The sequence below is a fragment of the Anser brachyrhynchus genome, assembly GCF_964034855.1.
Source record: "Anser brachyrhynchus genome assembly, chromosome: 15".
In the NCBI taxonomy this organism is placed as follows: domain Eukaryota; kingdom Metazoa; phylum Chordata; class Aves; order Anseriformes; family Anatidae; genus Anser; species Anser brachyrhynchus.
Window position 1 is genome coordinate 15,035,713 of NC_137733.1, and position 13,857 is coordinate 15,049,569.

Below are 13,857 nucleotides of genomic sequence, written 5' to 3' on the forward strand. Positions count from 1 at the left end.
ACCGCGACGTCGCCTTCCCTTTGCACCGTGCCCGTTGGCTGAGACAGCCCCATTTTGTGCTCCAGGGAGCCGCAGCCTTTCTCACTGAAGACCTGCAGCGCACCATGCTCTTTTTTTTTTTTTTTTTCCCTCTCCTGGACACTTTACTTAGGTTCTTTCTTCCCTCTCATTTTCTCTACCATCAAATGAAAGCCATTCAGACCAAAACGGTTCAGTCTGCTCTTTGTGTCTGGAAAACAGAACACCAAAGACAGCTGGACCTACCCGAGATGGCCACGGCCGTGGCAACAGTGGCTCTTTGTTAGCGCTGTTGTCTCTGCCCCTATCTCCAGCGTCTGGGGCCCTGTCTCTTTAAAGCTTTAGTGTGCTGTGTCAAAGCCAACAGAGAGTTCAGCTTATTAATGGATTCGCTAGGTTAATATCCCAACAGTTTTGTGGTGTGTTTTTTTTTTTTTCCTCTTTTTTTTTTTTTTTTTTTTTCCACCGGCATAATTTAGAAAGGGGGGAGGGGGAGAGAAAGATAACCCAGTCCCATTTCTGGGGAGGAGGGCACGGCATGGCTCATTGCTTTGGAGAAATGGAGCTGGAATGGATGGTCGGGGCCACGAGGAGGTGGTGGCCCAGCCCTTCGCCTTCCTGTCTGTATGTACATCTCTCTCTATCTCCTTCTCCTGCGGGGTTCCCTGCATCAAAGCTTCTTCCAGTTCTTATGCTAATGAGGTGCATTAATGCTTAATGACTGTGAACAGGCTTGTTTAATTGCACCTATCTGAGCAGGAGGCACGTTGCTGTATAAGAGGGAACGACCATGTAAGCAGCTGCATGCCCTCCTGGACAGTCTTAATTACATGTAAAACTGATGTGATCTAAACCACCAGGCTGGTGATTAGTTTAGTGAGGCAGGTGGTACTTTGCAATTCAGTGCCTCAGAAACTCTAGAGCAAGTGAGATCAGATTCTTTCGTAGGCTATGGAGGATAAGGCAAGCCCTGATCATCCTTGAATTTGATGTTGGGTGGGGACAAGCACGGCATAGTAGATTAATTTAATTAATTTATTGCAGTTAGTTTGCAAAGACATTATCCGCCAGCGTCTGTGCAGAATACTGAGCAGTCCCATTAATGCAATGCTATTTTGCCTGTAAATCCTCTCCCCCCACCCCTTACAGGAGGAATGAGCTGCGATGGTCTCAGCTTTCTGCAGCGTTATCTCGCGCTGTTTGAATACGACTGATTGTCTGAACTACAAAGGGGCCCGGCGCTAATGCAAAGCCATCCCTATTGGCACTAGACCTAGATTAATGACTCTGCATGCATTGCCTTGGCTCTAAACTGGATTTCCCTAAAGCAGCTCACGGGCGCTGCTGTCTGCACTCCCGTATCCGTGCCTCTTGCCGGGCTGCAATTGTTCGGCTGGCGCAGGCGGCGGATGTGGGAGCACCTCCAAGTGCGAAGGCTGTTAAGTAGGGGTGCACAGGTACGAAGATACCTGTCATCGCGAGCCATCTGCTGCTAATTACCCAGCCTCGCTTCTTGCGATTATTTGTTTTGCTTTTATTCACCGGAGGGGGATTTAAGAATTAAAAAAAAAAAAAAAGATAACAAAAAACAAACACCTTTTTTTTTTTAGGGATCAGTTTGGGCGGAGGAATAAACCGAGTGCGGCAGCGCTTTGGAGCGGTCGGGCTCTCCTGGCCCGCCATGGCCCTGGGTCATGTCCCCCCCCTCCTCGTCCCCATGCAGGACTCTTCCTCTTGGCCTCCTCTGCCCCGTCGCTTCCTCCCATCCCCGTCCCCGTCCCGTGAACTCTCTGATCTCTCCCTCTCCCTGCCCTCCGGGGCCCCTCAGGAGGCTCTTCCTGACGTTACTCCCACAACAACCACTTCCTTCCCCTCCCGGCAGCCCCTGGCTCTGCAACCGTCCCTGCCGGCCCCGGCTCGCCCGGCCCCTCGCTATCTCCCCCAGACCCCTCTCCCACTTCTCTCCTTCCAGCCGACGCTGTTTATTTTGTGAAAGGGCTTATCTCAGATGCAGAGGCTTTTTCCGCACAGGGTGAACCCGTAGCTGCAGGGCCACCGGGTAGGAGGCGAATCCTGGTCCTTCACGTCCCCGCTCCCGCTTCTAAAGCCCTATCCCGATGTCCGCAAAGCCTGCAGGGTTTAGGGGTTAGAGAACCAACGCACCATGTTGGGTGCATTTCTCCCCAAATGCAGCCTCCCTCAAACCCAGTCTCCCCAAACTGTGTTGGTTTCTCCCCAAAATAAAGCGTCCCCTTAACCCCGCCACTCTTCAGGCTTGCTGGTGGGGATGGCGTCTGCCTGCTTGTGGTGGGATGGTGAGGCGGGAGCTGGGGAAGAAGTGGGCCAGGAGAGTGGTGGGGGAACAAGAGTGGCACATCTTCCTCAGCATCTTCATTGGTGTCTTCCTCAGTGTCTTCCTCCCAGCCAGTGCATTTCATGACAGGAGAAGACACCATGTCAGGGGCAGCAGCGTGAGGATCGCAGCTGAGGAGAGGGGCTGGCAGGGGGAGGCACAAGATGGCGGCCGCTCTGAGGGGAGAAGGGGGCCATGTTGGGTTTGGGATGGGAGCTCTCCTTCCAGAAGGGCGAGCCCTGCTCCGAGGGGCTGCGGCAGCCTGGCTCTCCATAGGAGAAGATGGAGGCCCTGCTGCGTGCCTTCTCCTCGCCCATCCCTCAGCTCTGTTCCCCAGCTTGTCCCACTGAGTCACGTTTTGTGTCACCTTTGGCCTTGCTGGTGGCAGACTTCAGGTGGAAAGCGAGACATTTCCGCTCCAAAAAGCCACCCTATGCACAGCCCCGCGGTGGCCCCACTGAGGTGGCCCCGAGCATTGTGGCATCGCCTCTCACAAGCGCTCTGCCCCAGCCTAACACCAGCCTGAGAAGCCTTGCAGCTGTGGCGGACATGGCTGCTGCGGTGCCATCCCCTCACCTGGGCTGAGCGCCCAGTGAGGCACCATGGTGTTTTGCAGCAAGATGCCACAAAACCAGCACTGCTGCCACGACATCGGGGCCGGGGGGGCTCAGCCCAGCGTCGTCTGAGGGCGAAACACCCTCGCGCCCAGCCCCAGCCCAAGCGAAACCTTTTTTTAGCGCTCCCCTGTTTGCCAGGCGCACTTCCTTTCTTTTGATTCTTACCACCTACATACAGTCTGACTGCAACGGCAAAAAAAAAAAAAAAGAGAGAATTGCAACATTCAGTAGAAGGCTTTTCTGTCTAATGACGTTAAATTTATTAACCAAAACTCCAGCTGCACCAGGCTGGGATCTAATAATATTCAGGCTATGGAGACATCAAGTAGAAAGAAGCTTAAAGCCCTTTTTATTTCACAGTAAAACTGTCAGTAAATAACTGGATTGTCTTGAGACTGAGAAAATGGGGATTTATCTTCCTGAACATGAAAAGTGTGCTTATTTTTTTTTATCAGCTTCAAAAAGCCCCAGCAACCTTGATTTTCCTTCCACACCGTTCTCAGCAGCTCTGCCAAGCCCCAAAACCACACAAATCAAGAGACAGGCTCTAAAGATATTTTTAATTAAATTAATTCCTTTTCCTTCCTTCCCCATTTCTCCCTTGTCCCCTCCTCCATCCTCTCTTTCTCTCTCCCTGTGTCCCCAGCTAATGACTTCTAAGCACTGTGACATTTCAGCGCTGGCTGTCACTAACACCACACCTCCGTGCTGGTTATAAATTGGGCACAGAGACATAAAATTCCCTGCAGAAGGTCCCCGTTTGATGATATTCTCCGAGGTAAATCTCCAATAGCTCCCTGTTTTCTTTAATAACGCTAATAGGCATAGATTAATTAAACTGTTATATTACTTCCTTCTTTCTACCAGCACCAGTTAGAAATCTTATTACCTGCTCCTCTCCGCTTGCCTTTTCCCCAAGGTGGTTCTATTCCAACCAGTTACCAAGGTTTCTCAGAGGCTGTAGCACAAGGTGAAGCTGCAGATGCTGGCTCCGCGAGGCCGGATCCTGCCTCCAGCCCTTCGTGCCGAAACCCCGCCGACCCCAACGGAGCGGCGCGGGCGGACGCGGGGTCGGGATCGAGCCCGGTCTGTCTGAAGAGGTTCTGTCTTGAAAGCAACAGCGGGGCTATTGTTGAGTCTGGATGCCCCCTCTAAAAGGGACCACAGCTGTAGGAAAGGGAATTGTATATATCCATCAACTCCTCCAGGGCCCCAGGATGTATTAGTTAAGATTGCGGGATAGCATGTCTCGGCTCTGCTGAAGGGCTCCTTTGAATGACACGTTGGATATACTGTTGCACATCTGGCCGCTGTATTATTGGGTTGCTCTACAGTTGCATTTTCCAGACCGCGGGAATGTGTCAGTCCTTGGGGGGCGCAGGGGACGACATGTGGGAAAATGAGAGGGACGCATCCTGCGGGGTGGGGTGGCTTTGGAAGGAGCCCGGTGGCGGCGGCGGGGAGGCGGGTTGGGGGTGGGGGGAGCCGTGCAATGCTTTCACACAAAATGCCGTGTTGCCATTTGAAATCCGCTCCAGAGCTTCCTGCTCTAATTAAATTTGTCACCATCGTTACTATAATGCCTGCCATTCCTCCAGTGCTTTTTTGTTCTCAGGAATCCCAAAACACGACAGAGGCGAGGGCAGAATCGCCAGGTCCTCCCTCCACGCTTCCTCTGCGGGAGCTTTTTCGCAGGAAACCCAGGAAAATGCCGGTGCAGGAGCCGCTCTGAGGCAGAAGAGCAGCAGCTGGGTCTGGGGACACAGGTTTCTGAGCAGGGGATGTAGAGGCTGGACGGTCTGCACAGCTCTTGCCCTTACACGTAAGGTCTCTCCTGGGACCGCTAATTTGCGGTGGCACTGGAGATCACCCCGGTTGCAGGCCTGCTGTCACTTGGCTCGTCCTGCCCTCAGCCCCCTCTGCACAGGAGCCCCGAGCCCCCTCCGTGTTGGCCCCGATGTGGCCAGCCAGCCCTGCCAGCCTGCGGCTGCTCTGCGCCGCGCTGGGCCGGGAGGATCCGCTAATTACTGGCGGCTCTTAATATGGCCCCTGCACGCTGCCAGAGCGGCGTGAAGGGCTCAGAGCAGGAGACACAACCTGCTCCATCGTGTCTTCTGTGTCAGCCTGCGACGAACTGAATGCAAAAAGGCTGTCTGAGCCGCAAACAGCGGAGCCCTTGGAATTTTAAAGGTGCAGGGCTCAGAAAACAAAGGCGCGGCGATTGCGCTGCTGAATATTCATCCCGGCGCCTGATCCCACCAGGAGTAAAAGCCCCCACAGTGCCCGTGGAAGCGTATGGGAGGGACCTGGGTCTGAACCCCGTCCTGGGCTCCAGCCCAAATCTGAGGGGGGAGGGCAAATTAGTCCTTAATGCACATAGATCTTAGGCTAAAACCTGATAAGGGAACTCTCCTATGTTAATTTACCTGAGTTATTTACTATACTGATTGCTGAAGGTACTCTGATTAGCGCATGAAATATTTCTATACCTTCGGTCTGATTAACCCATATCTGCAAAATAAATATTTGTCTCATTATAGTTATGCGATCGTGCAATCAAAGACCCCGTCGTAATGGAAAAGGGAGAGAGTATCCATGTGGGAAAGGCGGGGAATGGTGACACGGGGTGGGCTCGAGAGCAGGACGCTGAGAAGCGCTGGTGGAGCTCAGGGGGGAGGCTTCGTGCTCACAGCCCCAGTTGGAGGGGTTGAGATGCCGGGGAGGGCATGGTCCTCTTCCCCTTTCACTGTGCTAACTGGGACTCGTTCCATTTGACTCAGCAGCCTCGCGCCAGTCCCAGCAAGAGGAGGGTCAGACCTCGGGAATCACAGGGGTGAGCCCCGGCAGGATCCCAGCCTCCAGCTTTCAGAAACAGAAGCAGGGAGTTCCCGGCAGCGCGGTGCGTGTGCCAGGCTCCCAGACGATCTCCTAAAATAGCCCAGCGCACCAGGCGGTGGCACCGGGGGAGAGCGCGGAGGATGAAGTGTTCAGTCTTCCTGGCCCAGATCCGGGCAAGGGGGGGGTTGGCAGCTCCCTGCCCGAGGCGGAGATGGCTGCAAGCGTGGTCTGGGCAGGAGGGCAGCCAGCACCGGGCGGCAGGGAGCAAATTTGGGGCAGCCGCCGGTGCCCGGCATCGCCGTGCGTGCTGGACATCTCCCCCCTGTGCAAGGGGAGCTGTAAGTCATCCGTAGGAGAGGCTCCCCCGCTCTCCCTTTACAGCGCTCTTTTGCATATGCTCGGTTAGGAAAGGAGAGGAGTTTTATTGTGGCTGTGCAGAAGAGCTAAGTCAAGAGGTTGCTTTATGGCTGGCGGGTCCCGGCGTGGAGAGGAAGGCGTCCCAGATGCAGCATATAGCAGGGCTGGCAGCGCCGTGCAGCACTGCTGCATCGCAGAGCGGCTGCGAGCACCGCTCTGCAAAAGAGCTGAAGTCATTTTTCTTCTAAGGGCAGGGGGTAGTGGGGAGGAAATATGAAGGCAGCCCTGTTGCTAAGGAAATCTGCTCTTTGTATGGTCGTACATTTAGGTAATGCTAATGAAAGGCCATATAGTAGCGAGGTGCAGATGTCAGCACTGTGCACTCCTGGATATTTGATTAGCATTTCTTTGACTTTGCCTCCTCTAACAGAAATACCTGGGTATGCTGGATATTGGGAAAATAACCCCCCCCCCTTCTCCTCTGCCAGCCCAACAGCACACGTACGCAGGGAGAGGAAAAGCCTCACCAAAATAAGACGCCCCATAATGAATGTGTTTTTCCCCACACACACACCCTGGAGAGGATGAGAGCAAACATGTGATGAGAACAGAAATAGTCCCATCACTTAATGCATTGCTGGACGGTGCCCAGCCGGCACAGCGATGAACCTGGCGTAAAGACCCGATAGCAGCAAACCAGCATAGCATCCTATTTAATGGCTGGTGGCCCACAGATGTTTTAAACCTCGGGACGGAAGCTCTCAGAGGTTTCCCTCCCGCCCCTAGCATCAGCGGGCTGCTTTTGGAAGCAAAAGCTGCGGATGCTCTATCCAGGGACCCGGCGCATCCGCGGATTAGCTGTTGCGTGCGTACGTGTGCGGTGTCTGAGCCCGGATCCGGGGATCTGGCTTGCAAAGCGCGGGGAGGACCCGTGCTGCTGCTCCAGAGCGCCGTGTCCTGCTCTTGAGCATCGCTGGAAGAATGAGTCAGCCGTTTTCCTTTGCGCGGGGGGTCGAGTGGATGCCCCTGCCTGAGTGTCACTAATAAAAGCACCCAGAAACGGAACCGCTCCGCGCTCGCATGTCGTGCTTGCGACTGTCTTAGAGACCAGCTGCTCTGCGTGAGACTTCCAGAGAGTGAGAGCGCTTGAATGAAGCCCTTATCTCTGCCTCTCGCTGTCTGTGCCGCACAGCGCACCGTGGGCTCGGCTCCTCTGTTCCTCTCCTTTTGCTCTTGCTCCCTGGGGGCAGCCAGGAGGGAGTCCCCTGGGAGCGCTCCAGCACCTGCGAGGAACGGCCCCTCCGGGGCTAAATCCAGGTGCTGGAGACATCCCTGTGCCGCGTGGAGCCGCTCTCCTGGGGGGCAGCAGGGGGGCTCGCCTGCCCTTCGGGTGCTGCAGGCCGGGGCCGGCTCCCTCCCTGCCTGCCCCGCCGGCACCTGCCCCTCCCTGCCTCCCTCCCTCCGGTTGTGCAACATCCCAAGGGCAATTACAGCAGTGCTTACGTGGAGCCGTGATATTGGGAAAGTATTTAGTCATTTTAAACTGTTCTGCTGGTGGCTCCCCTCCCTTAAGGTGGTTCCTGTTTCTTCTTCGCCCTCTCGCAGCGCGTTGTGTCGCAGCAGCCACCGGCCCAGCATCTTCGGGTACCAGGGGCGAGGGGGACCTCACCCTCCCACGGAGGAGCCACATTCCCATCAGAGGGCTCTTCCTTTCCTTTCCCCATCCCTCTCTGCCTACTACAGTGATTTTAAAGCTCCTTGCCTTTGCTCTCAGTGACAGTGATGTTGGGGGCGGGTGGGTTTTGAAAGCAAAAGTAAGGGGAAGGAGGATGCGGCGCTTTGATTGCTCTCAGCAGCTTCTGGGTGCTTCTCCATGCCCGTCCCCGGTGTGGTTCTCCCTGGACGCAGTGTGAGCAGGGCGATCCATTAGGGCACTTTGAGCGCGCTCCACAAGCCCACTGTGGGCTCTCCACTCTCCCTCTCCTCCTGCCATGGGACTGCATGGAGAGCATCAGCGTCGTGCGGGGTTATCAGGCGCTCGCCTGCAGGCAGGAGCCACCACCGAGGCACCGGTACCGTGGTGCTCAGCAGGAAACCTCGACCAGGAGCCACACTCAGGTCTGCAGCTGCCCTGCCACCACGCTGCATGGCTCGCCCCAGCTCCAGAGGCTCAGTTTCAAAACTGAGGAGCGTTCAGGGAAGCCTGGGGACAGATGCACGCCCGAGGACAGACATTGAAAAGTCTGGGTGTTGTTTGCTCCAGAAAGATGGTGAAGGGGTGAGGCTGCGGTAGAAGAAGATACGCTCACGTGCGCACAAGAACAACACTAAAAAATACATGGTTAGGGTCACAAAGTCAGGCGCTGAGCGCGTAAGAAACCCCAGTATTAAAGACACCTGAGCGGCTTGTGGCAGGCGAAGCGGTGTGCATTCATTAGGGCACTGACTTAATTTTGTGGCCGCAGGGAGCGTGCGGGACGGATGGGGCTCAGTTAAACACAGCTCAGTGTCCCCCGTTGGCTGTCCCCCACCGTTCTGTGCCCAACCCCGGCGCCTGTGTGCTGTGCATCGTGCGGATCCTGCTTGGAGGATGAAAATTGTTCCTCCTGGACCGTCCTCAGGTGCCAAACACCAGGCTCGCTCTCTCCTCTTGCTTTCCCTTTTCTCCCTGTGTCCCTTCCACCTCCAGGCTCCTTGGCAGGGCGGGGGGGGTAGCGGGACCCTCTGGGACCCCGCAGCAGGAGGGATACATGGCAGCTCCAGGAGGACTGCTGCAAGTGCAACCCATATGCTTCACCCTGCCAGCATTTCGTTCTCCATCTGTTTTTTGTTTTGGCTCAGCTAAACACAGAGGGGAGAGGTGGGTTTCGGTGGGAACCTTCTGTCTGTCTGCCTGCAGCGTGCGGGACAAAGGAGGCATGGAGCAGAAAGCCCCAGAAGCACCCAGCAGCGGGCTGGGGGACTCGAGCAGGCTGCCTTCCTCCTGAAGCCCTGTGAGAAGCGTTCACGGAGGAGAAGCAGCCTTGCAGCCTGCTGCGGGCATGCACCGAGGGCTGAGCCAGCCAGGGCCTGGAGGGGACAGATGGAGGAATTAAGGACACCTCAGCTGGTCAGGGGGACCAAGGGAGGCGTGCAGGGGAGCTGGCTCCCGTACCTGGACCGTCTTGGAGACGGGGCTGGGAGTTATCACGGCTTTTCTTAGCAAGAGAGCCCTCCACCGGAGTAACGTGCCGTGGACATAAAAGGAGATCTGGAGTGGGAATGCTTTCACCCTGGCTGCTGCTGAGGAGCTTGCAGTTAGCTGCTAGCAGTCTGCTCGAAGCTGGCTTTCTGTCCCAGGAAAGAGAAATTTGCAGGGTAGATCCTTCGCTGGCTTTGCTGGGGAAAACCAACGTGCTCTCAGCGAGGACCTGCCAGAAACGCAGGGCACGGGCACAGCGCGTGCCAGCCCCGCACCGCTTCGGAGGGAGCAGCTGAGGAGACCCCTCGGGTACCCCCCGGGCTGTTTGGCATCGATGGGACCCCCCTGAACGTCTGGGGGAGGATGGAGAGCTGGCTGTCCTCCCGGGCCGGGCAGGGGCCGGTTACACCCGTGTACAGCCACCAAAAAGGGGCTGATGAAGAGACGGGGGGGCGCGTGCGTGGCAGAGCACCACACGCAAAAGCCGTGCTGAAACTTGGCGTTCAGATGTCTGTACCAGCAGCCGGGGAGCTTTCCGGGAGGACCGACAGATTTCCTGCCTCACAGCGTTTGCTTAGAAAGTGTTCATAAATATCCCAGCCACCGCTAACCATCCTTTTCTGCTGGGAATTGCCATTAGCAGCTAAATTCGGCATTTTACATATAAAAAAGCGCCGAGGCTTAATTCTGCACGACGCTTCCTTCAAAGTCCTTGCGAAGAGACGACTCCGGGCTGGATTCCGGCGGGAGGTGTTGGGGAGGGGACACCGTGCCGCTGCTCAGCACCTGCCCTCAGCACCTGGTGGGTGCGTGCAACGCGCTCGAGACGAGCTGCGGTGGCGGGACCACGCTCCCCGAAGACAGACCCGGCGGCCCCGCGAGCTGCTGCAAATTGAAGTCATCTCCATCGAGCACGCGCCAGCGATGCTCCGTCAGAGCCCCAAAAGAGCCGGGTTTTTGCATCCCTGACGCTAATCGCCCCCCCCCATCACGCTTCAGGTCCCTGCCGCAGAGCGCAGGGCGTGCGAGCAGCTCGGCCGTTTCCTGGACGTGCAGGGAGATTTCTGCCTCCTCGGCAGCTTTCTCAGAAGCGCCCGGACTTCCCCAGCTCGCAGCCGTGCAGAAGCGAGCTTGCAGCGAAGGGTCCGTCCACGCGGAGCTGCTGGTTTGGAAGAGAGACGGTGTCTGGTGCGCCGGTCTGCGGAGGAGTTTCCAAACGAGGAATTGGGATGCGGATTGGGATTACCCTGGTTCTCCCTTCTCCGAGCGTATTCCTTCTTCTGGAGCCTCACAGCACAAGCTCTGAGCCCGGAGGGCCGAGGTGGCTGAGGAGGCTCCTTCTGAGCACATTTTGGGAGGGATCCCGCATTGCTGGTGGGCTCGGGGCAGCGTGCAGGGAGCTGCAGCACAGAGCGGGGAGACAGCAGGGGACGGCGGCTGCAAACGGAGGTGGGAAGGGCTGGAGGAGAGGACACGGCACAGGAGGTCCCCGCAGCTCCGGTCTCGAAAGCAGAGAGGCGTTGGCACAGAGCAGGAGGGGGTGACTCAGGGAAGTGTTGGTGTTTCCATGAAGATGCAGTTACCTGAGGACAGGAAGGAGGAGGGGACTGCAAAGGAGGGGGGGAAGAGCTGGAAGGAAAAGTCCCACTTGTGTAGGGATTGCGCTCAGGAGCACGAGGCTGTTTGCTTTGGAGCCGGCGGGTCGGTTGTTTGCTGTGAGCTGCTGGCTGTGTGCAGAGCAGGAGGTGGTTTGTGTGCTTGTTGCTTCAGGGCACAAAAAAAAAAAAAATTAAAAAAAAAGGAAAGGAAAGGAAAGGGAAAGCTGCTTTTCGCGGAGGCCTGTGCTGCAGAGACGTCTTTAGAAGAGAAAAGGGAAATTTCCTCCCTGCTGCTGGGCAAAGGGGCAAATCCCAACCCGTGCAGCTGGGGAGAAGTCAAACGCAGCCCGGGACCTTCCCGTGGGGCACCGGCCACGGCGGGGCTGAGGTTTGTAACGGGGAGGAAAGGGAGAAAATGGGCTGTACTCACACAGCCACGCCAGGGGATGCTGGATGTGGCTTACGCCTGCCCTGCACCGGGGAGAGCGAGCGCATCTTCCCTCAAACTTCCCCTCCGTCAGCCCCTGGGTGATTGCAGCTCGCGGAAGCCTTAGACGCAGCCGTAGGACCAGCTCTAATTTTTATCCCGGAGGCAAAAATCACTGGAAATAATGCTTCATCACTCTGAAGGTCCTGACACCACCCTTAACCACCACATCACGAACCTCCTGTCGCAATTGTGATCTGCGTATGTGTCAAATCTTGCCTCGCAGATAAAAGCTGCTCCGCAGGCACCTTTTGTACGAAAATATGGAGCCTTTAAAATGTGAAAGAAACAACAAAATGTAGGACGCCACACAAAGCTGACCCACTGGGGACTCGGGGGGGGGAAAAAAAACCGCAAGAAGGAGGGCTTGACACACAAAAATTGTTTTGTTAACAAAGCATCATTGTTCCACTCTGAATTGGTTTGACTGGAGTGGTAGAAACACCCCATCTGGAGACAGATGGAGAGGTTTCTGGCTAAAGGGGCGGCGGGAGGAGGGCCGGCTGACGGCCCGGCAGATAGCATTGTCTGCGCTACCTTGGCAATGGCAGGAGAGGGGCGGCTGGCAGATGAGGCGTCCCCCTTGCCACCCGCCTGCTCCTTCTGGATGCTCGCCGCCGGCCCCGTGCCGCGCCGCTCGGGTGCTCGCGGTGGTGCCGGGGCCGCGCGCCGTGCCCGTGGTGCCCAGCGCCGTGAGATGTGGGTGCTGTGCCGGGCTCGCTCCGGCTCTCACCTGAGCATGGATTTTGGCTTGGGCAGGGCACAGCTGAGGTGTCGGGAGGGTGCTGAGCGCGGGCAGGGCTGCGGGGAGCTGGGGGCAGCAAAAAGAGTCAACGCAACCTCAGAGCGCATCGGGAAGGGGTGCTGGAGGCAGGTCTGTGGGACGCCGGGGGAGCAGCACCCTGCGTAGGCCTGGGCGCCTCGCTGAGGCTGGAAATGATTGAGGGGAAATCTCTGCTCGACCGCCCGGGGCCTCTCAGCCCCAGCACCCGCTGAAGGCGAGGTGGTTTGTGGCAGCAGGCTCTGCTGGCACGGTGTCCGCGCAAGGACAGCTCACCAACAGCCCCTGCTCCCTCTGCTGCCTTCCCTGCCTGATGGGGATCTCCGGGCTGGGTTCTGCTCCTGCCAGCGCTTTGAGGGATCGTATCCTGCCCACCACATCTGAATTCCTGATTACTTGCTAATTGCTTGACACACTCTACTTGCAATGCAAGAGACAGGCTCACGTCATCCTCTGTGGTTTGCCAGGGGAGAGTGTGAACCTCTTTTTGACTCGCCTTGAAATAGATGAAAAAGAATAGAGCTTGATATGATTAATGTGAAAACTTCAGCTCGGTTTCCTGCCTGGGTGTCTTGGCATTACCATGCCTTGTTTTCCAAGGGCTGGGTGTGCACGGCTGGCAGCGGCGCGCCCGTCTGCAGGGTCCCCGGGAGCCTCTTCTGCCCATAATCCCCCGCCGCCGGAGACATTTCGGGTTTGTGCAGCAGGCCGGCGAGTCGTGGAAGGATTCAGGTGGTTGCCTCGAGGCACTGCTGAGATAATACCTCAAGGGCTCCTATTCAAACCCACTGGGGCCTTCACATTTGCATGGTGGAAATCTATTCAGAAGCCCCGGGAGCCGAGAGGAACCCGCGCCAGCTGCGGGCAGGCGGTCACCCGTGCACAGGGGATCAGGGGAGCGGCACGGCTTAAACACAGCCCTGCAAAGCACGAGGGCAATGAAGGGAAAGGTGGTTTTAGGTCTGAGCCTCTGTGCTGCAGGCGGCAGTGGCCAGGGTTGTTCTGCCCATGCCCTGTTGTCCCCCGGCCACTGCAGCTCGCAGAGGCACGGAGAGAGCACGGGGAGGCATTGGCCTTGCTGCCTGGCTCACCAGCTCTTGCTTCCTGCATGACCTGCTCCAGGCTGGGTCCTGCTTGGGCTGAGCGGTGCTGAGCCAACCTAGATGGCCACAGCGTGGGGAGGAGTGTGAGGAGCGTCTGCGTCACGTCGCGCTGCTCAGCCCGTGATGTCCCAAAGCGTTCCCATCACCGCATCCATGGCAGAAATGCGGGTGACTTCGGGGTGAAACGCGGCCCCAGGGAGGAGGAAGGAGGGATGCTGAATGCGTCTGGACGGGCAGGATGGATTAAAGTAGGTTGGATGTGTTTTCCTGAGCTCTTCTGCAGGGTGTCGTGGTCACCCTAGAGAGAAGGGAGCCGGACTTGTGCCAAGCAGGAGGCTCGGGCATCCGATTCCTCCTTTTGAAGGACTTTTGCCTGCCCCAGGTTGTTGGGAACCCCATCGCCACAGCCTGCCCCAAAAAAGCATCATTTTGCTGTCTCCGATTCCAGGCCTGCTGCAGGCAGGGGCCGCCGGACTTGTGCACTCAGGCAGGGGCACGGCACCAGATGCACAGCGCTGGCAGGA

General features: G+C 57.1%; 1 protein-coding gene across 4 annotated transcripts in view; it reads left to right on the plus strand.

Annotated features, from left to right (window-relative positions):
- The window catches only part of RAI1 (retinoic acid induced 1), a 74,900-nt gene that overhangs the window by 12,878 nt on the left and 48,165 nt on the right, over positions 1 to 13,857 (plus strand). The gene's annotated exons all lie outside the window — the stretch shown is intronic.